We start from the raw sequence: 5,993 nt of genomic DNA on the forward strand, positions 1-5,993 counted from the left end.
TATATATATATATATACATTTAATGATGTCATTTTGTTTTTGCAGTTCGTGTGGCCTGTCTGTCTATACTCAAATGTTACAGACGCATACGATCCTCTTTATTCAACGTATTCGCGGACAGGTCCGTGGACAGACGTCACACAGGGACACGGGGACAGACGGACTATTGTAGAGTAAAGTAGCTTTGATGGTTATTTAATGCTTTTTATGGTAATAGGGTTATTCATTTATTATTAATTAGGTCAGGATGTGTGTGTGTGTGTGGGGGGAAACGAGGTCATGCGTCTTTGTCATTTTGAAAGGACGTCCTACTATTTAAAAAAAAAAAAAAAATGGAGACGTTTAAAGGAAAGTGCACCACGATGCAAATGTGGCTGCACTTGTGACAGTTTCAGTTTTGGGACACACGAACAAAAGCACTAATTGCTCGTGCGTTAGGTCTCAGGGGGCTTCACAAGTGGTAAAACTGGTGGTAACTTTCACTCAGCATAAACAACAGACACCTGCAGAACTATTTTGATACTGTGGGCTGTGGACCATGATGTTGTATAGATAGATGACTGTGAGGTTTTTTTTTTAAGAACTACAGTAGTGTCAGTCGTTACAGTATTACATCTAGCAGAGAGGCTTTGTGTTCTGTTAAACTGGCTTAAACCCATATTTACTCTACTCATTAACCATATTTGACAGCGTTATCCGGTCAGTTGTGCTTTGCCAACATCCTTAGGCTACAGGTACTACAGGTACTACTAGTAAAGTAGTAGTACCTGTAGTACCTCTATAGTACCACTGCTAAAGTACATACTTTAGCCCCAACGTGGTGAGGTGATAAGGAAAAACCTGTGTTGCGAAGTTTTTACACCGCCTAAAAAGAAAAAAAACAAAATTGTTTTGAGTATTGACGATACTCTTCTCGGCTGACAAACACGTGGAAAAACCTGTGTTGCGAAGTTTTTACGCCGCCTAAAAGGAAAAAAAAAATTGTTTCGAGTATTGACGATACTCTTCTCAGCTGACAAACACGGTGTAGGAACATTATCGCCACCTACAGGGCTGGGGTATGTGTGTGGAATTGAGAAATTCATGGTTGATTTTTTTTTAAATTTTTGGACACCTTCTGGAATTATCTGTGAGTAATTAATCAACATAAACATTGTATGTGAGAGAGATGTGTTTGAAATGCGACGCTGAAGTCCAACGTCGTTCCAGATATACTACGGGCTGCGGACCTGTTTGTACTGTAATTACATTTACTATCTTTAGCGCGAATGTAATGGGCCTGGATATAGAGCGTACCCCATAAATATTTGAAACGTGGTAAAATACGGAACGTTGTTGCACATCGTGTGCTCATTTCGTGCGCGTCTTCTTCAGCTCGTGTATGACGATGAACTACATGCGCCGTAAGTCGAGCCAAGTTTGAAGAAGAATCTCTACAGCAAACAGTCATTTCCGTTCACCAAGTTTGAACAAGAATCTCTACCGCAAACAGTCATTTCCGTTCATGTTAGTGATTTGTTTATTTATGAATTTCAACTTTACATGTTGCTATTTTTCCTAAGTTCAACTGTAAATTGCCCTTCTTAGTACATATTCCGTCAAGAAAGTAACACAAGTATTCGATTTTTTCCTCAGTATCTCATCTCATCACACGTGACACAAACAAATTAGGCTATTTCCAAAGGGGTACGTTTTCGTTTTGACCTTCACATCATGTAGTCCTGAACTCTACATGCTGTGGTTGAATATATCCCTCGTAGATTATTGAACGCGTAGCTAGAAAACTCGTAGGTTTTTTCGGTGAAAGGCAGGGGAGAAGTCAGCACACTTATCTGCTGACCCAAATGTACGCTATATGTGTATTACACAACAGCAGGCTGCAACACCAGGCAGACCCACTTAGACTCAGGAAGTGGCTGTTGCAGCGCTGGTATTTCGCCATTTTCTCTCCCACTCCGTGCTGGCTTATTAGATTTCTGAAATTATTTTCGGATTATTTTTCACTGTAATCCAACACCTCGGACGGCCGCACCGAGCGATTTGTGTTTTTGCCGCAACGCACGTCAGTGGATCAGAGCGGAGAGAGAGAGAGAGAGAGAGAGAGAGAGTGAGAGAGAGTGAGAGGCCCTGTGTTATTCTGTGCTCTACATGACGCCCGTGGCACCGACAGAACTAGATTTCAGCATGGCTGTTTAAAATATTCATGTCAGCAGAAAGAGCAGGGCCGAAATGAAGAAGATCTGTGCCGCCATCACGGGACACGCAGCCCCCTTAATGGAGCTCAGCTGCGCTGACACCAGCCATGCACAATGACGTGACCCTGTTTCAGATGCCTGCGCTGCTTAATGTCGCCGAAGGGACGCAACACCTGAGGGGAAAATCAGACCTAGATTTCATTCTGAACAGACGAGTATTCTGACAAATTTTCTTTTTTTTTTTTTTTCGGCAAGCCTTCGTAACATTCCAGCCTGACTCGCAGAATACGCAAATCGCCTTTGTCTAATGCAAATGAGCGAGCCACGAGTCTCTCAACAGAAACCTACTGTCCTATGACCTCAATCATGCTTTCACCTGAGGATTTATAATAGTAGTAATAAAGAGAAATAATTGACGTACAGCAGTGTTTCTCAAACTGCGAGGCTAAATTTAAGCAATTACTGACCTGGACACTGCCCTTAATATCAGGATTTTTTTTTTTTTTTTTTTTTTTTACAATCCTGGGTTAGACTCTCTGTGCACAGCCTGACTTTTTTTTTCCCCCATTGCGACACGTTTCTTCACAGTAGGTGAAATTCATCAGTTGGAGAGTTGAACACAAAAGGAAGGGTTTAGCACAAAAAGCGGAAAAGCGAAAGAGAGGAACGGCGAAATGTGACGGTAAAATGTCGTAAGAAAAATGGCTTCACCTTTTTTTTTTTTTTTTCACTTTTTGAATTTAAGTGTTGAAAAGAAAGCTACACCTCCAATCTGCACCGAAGAATACAAGCTTAACCCGGGGAAATATGATGCATACAGAAGGTGTTTTTGTCAGATTAAAAACACGACGAAAAACTTGGCGGGCATATAAATTCCGAGTATGTAAAAATGAAAGGTGGGAGCTGTAACTTTTAGAAGAAGAAAGCTTTATGTGTGTCTCGAACCGCCGTAGTAATCTTGTGAGGCTTGGAAGAAGTTGAAGAAAGAAAAAGGTGATGAGATTTGACAGACTCTCTCAAGCAGTCGGCATGAAAAACCAGGTCTTGGTCATTGTTCTTTTGATTGAAATGTTTTTTTTTTTTTATAAAAAAGAAATCCATTTTCCAAAAACCTTTTATTTTATGGGTTTTAGAAATTCACCAAAGGAAAAACAACAGAGGCCTGGGTGACGTCTCGCAAAGGTGTAAATCTGTTATTTTGCAAAAAAAAAAAAAAAAAAAACAAACCCACTTTGTGTCTGTCTACAAAGCACCGCAGCGTTAGCTTCCAAATTGTATCTGGTGTGACTTGAAAAAGAAAAAAATTGTGTTAAATGCTCTTTAAAAAGTCTTAAACATTTCTGAAATTTTTTCTGTCTCCCTGACTGCACAAACTAAAAGTCTAAAAAATATGTTAATTAATGCCTGGAGAGAATTCTCGGGCCAAATCACGCAGCAAAACACTGTGATTTGCTGAAGTCCAGTGTTGGAATTGGCTTTAAAACCAGCAACGTGACCAAAGGAATCAGGTGGATCCCAGGGCTGGGTCGTGTGATTGGTGGTGCATGTTTACGGTGTGGGTCATTATGGGTCATACGGTGAAGTGTACGCCGCGTCATATACATTCACAGAGTGTCGGCGCTGGCTGTAATTTGTGTGTATGATTTGGCAGGCTGTCTTTAAGCCTCTCCGCGTGTGTGACAGGGAGAAGATCTCGGTGCCTCTCCTGTCACACGCTGGTTTATTATTAGCTGATATGGAGGCGCTGAGTAGAGGATGGTTATTTTTTTTATTTTTTTTATAATGTACACCTACACTGTGTGCTTGTGCTGACGGCTGAGGCCCATCATTTAATGAGAAAATCTCTCACAACAGTCAGGAGGGAACCAGCTGTGACAAACCTATTTTCTAAAAGTATACCTTTGCCTTAGGAGCGCTCCACTTTATTGAAATACACGCCCGTACCCACAGAGGCATGCTAGAAATTCAGAACTTGTGGATGAGCCTCTAATTTCCCCCCCCTCCCTCATCTGACAGTGGGAATAAATCATCTATGTCCACGGGTTTTCCCAAAGAATGGGGGTTGTCATGAGGGAAAGGGTGGGCCGCTTTTTTCCAGCCGGTAGACTGGGCTGCCGCAGGCAGGGCACAATGCATTAGTGCATGATGAGCTGTCAGGGAGGATTATTTCAGCCACGCCAGTCACTGAAGGAGGTGGGCGCCACTCTGCTGCACTAAACCAAGGAGAAAGAGTAGGAGGTGAGACCGAGAAGCGCACACACAGAGAGAGAGAGAGAGTAACACACACACACACTGAGGAACGAGGGGAAAGAGAAAGAAAGTGTCCGTTCTGCCGGGTGGATTTTTTTCCAGAGCACCGATGTTGGAACACTCCTCCGAGCTGGCTCTGGTGCAGAGTTTGTACGCCAGCAGCATGCGCTGTCCCCCCTCCGCGACTGGGATCTCTGTCAGGAATGAAGACCTGCCTCTGAGGTAGGTCGGGGGGTTGGCCCCCTCGTTCAAATCCGGGCTGGCTTTTGTGGAGGAGTCTGTGTGTATTTGGACTGCCTCTTTGTGTCTCCCCACTGGATGTTATCACAGGACATGTTGTTTCCAGTCGAACTGGTCTCCCTTCTTCCTGCTGTAAGTGCGGGAAGGAGTTGGACTAGTTGTCTCCTAGTTTTTTTTTTTATAAAAAAAAAAAAATCATTGATGTGTCAATAAAATCATTTAAAAAAAAAAAAAAAAAAACCCCCCCCTTAGAGAAAGTTCCGCATAAGCTTTGGGATGTTTGCATCAAATATGAATTAGGATGGCAGGACGGATATGTGAGTGATGCTATTGCCTGTGGGTGGTGCTAAATAAATAAAAAAAAAAAACCCAGAACATTTCAGATGTCAAATTTCTGCTGAAAATAACCTCACTGTACGTCATCGATAAGCAACACCATCCACCGTGAGTGTTTTTAAAGTGGAAAACCCATTCTGCAATCTGCACGAATCCAGAGCGGTTGGATTCTGGTCATGGTGGGATAATAATGATCACTAACCCACAGCAGACTCCCTTTGTCGTTCCCCAATCGCCACTCCACAAAGAATTCCAGGAGAGCCGAGTCTGTTTTAACGTGCTGCTTTATCGCGAGCGGCTGAGGGTTAATACAGATGCAGGATAGAAAGAAAAAAAAAAAAGGTGACCTTTGGGACCTGAGTTCAGCTAGATGTAAACACCCAAAAAGTATGGGGATTTGGAGCGGGATTACAGTAGTAATAATCTCAGATTTGGAACAGGAGGCCGGTGTTAGAGAGTGCGGCAGTTTGGCGTTGGCTTCTGGAGAAAGATGGGTGCAGAAACCTGGGCTGTACAGTATGTGGTGTATAGCTCCTCAGGAGAAAAAAAAGCTGCTCCTTCCGCGACAAATCTATTCAATAAGATCCCAGGAGATCTAATTGAGTTAAGGAGAATGCGTGGATGGTATCGTTGTATTTTTCTTCCATCTTAATGAAACCGGATTCTCCAGAGAGGTTTACATACTCTCTCTCTCTCTCTCTCTCTCTCTCTTCACAGCAGTCCATCACGCACAATGCTAATGCACGTTGCATTGTATTTGACTTGTCTGGCATACATGGCAAAATAGGTCGCGCATCTCTCTCATTATGCAAACCAACCTCTTTAAGGCAGCGTTTATTAGAGCACACTCTAAACCCGTGCCAGGTTGCCTTGGAATCGCTATGGATCCGGGGATTAAGTCGGAGCTCTTGAGTGGAATGTTTTTTTAACACTAGGCTAGGAAGAATATTTTTGGATTGCGCAGCTGCGCAC

The sequence above is a fragment of the Cynoglossus semilaevis genome, chromosome 6, assembly GCF_000523025.1.
Source record: "Cynoglossus semilaevis isolate Cse_v1.0 chromosome 6, Cse_v1.0, whole genome shotgun sequence".
NCBI lineage: Eukaryota > Metazoa > Chordata > Actinopteri > Pleuronectiformes > Cynoglossidae > Cynoglossus > Cynoglossus semilaevis.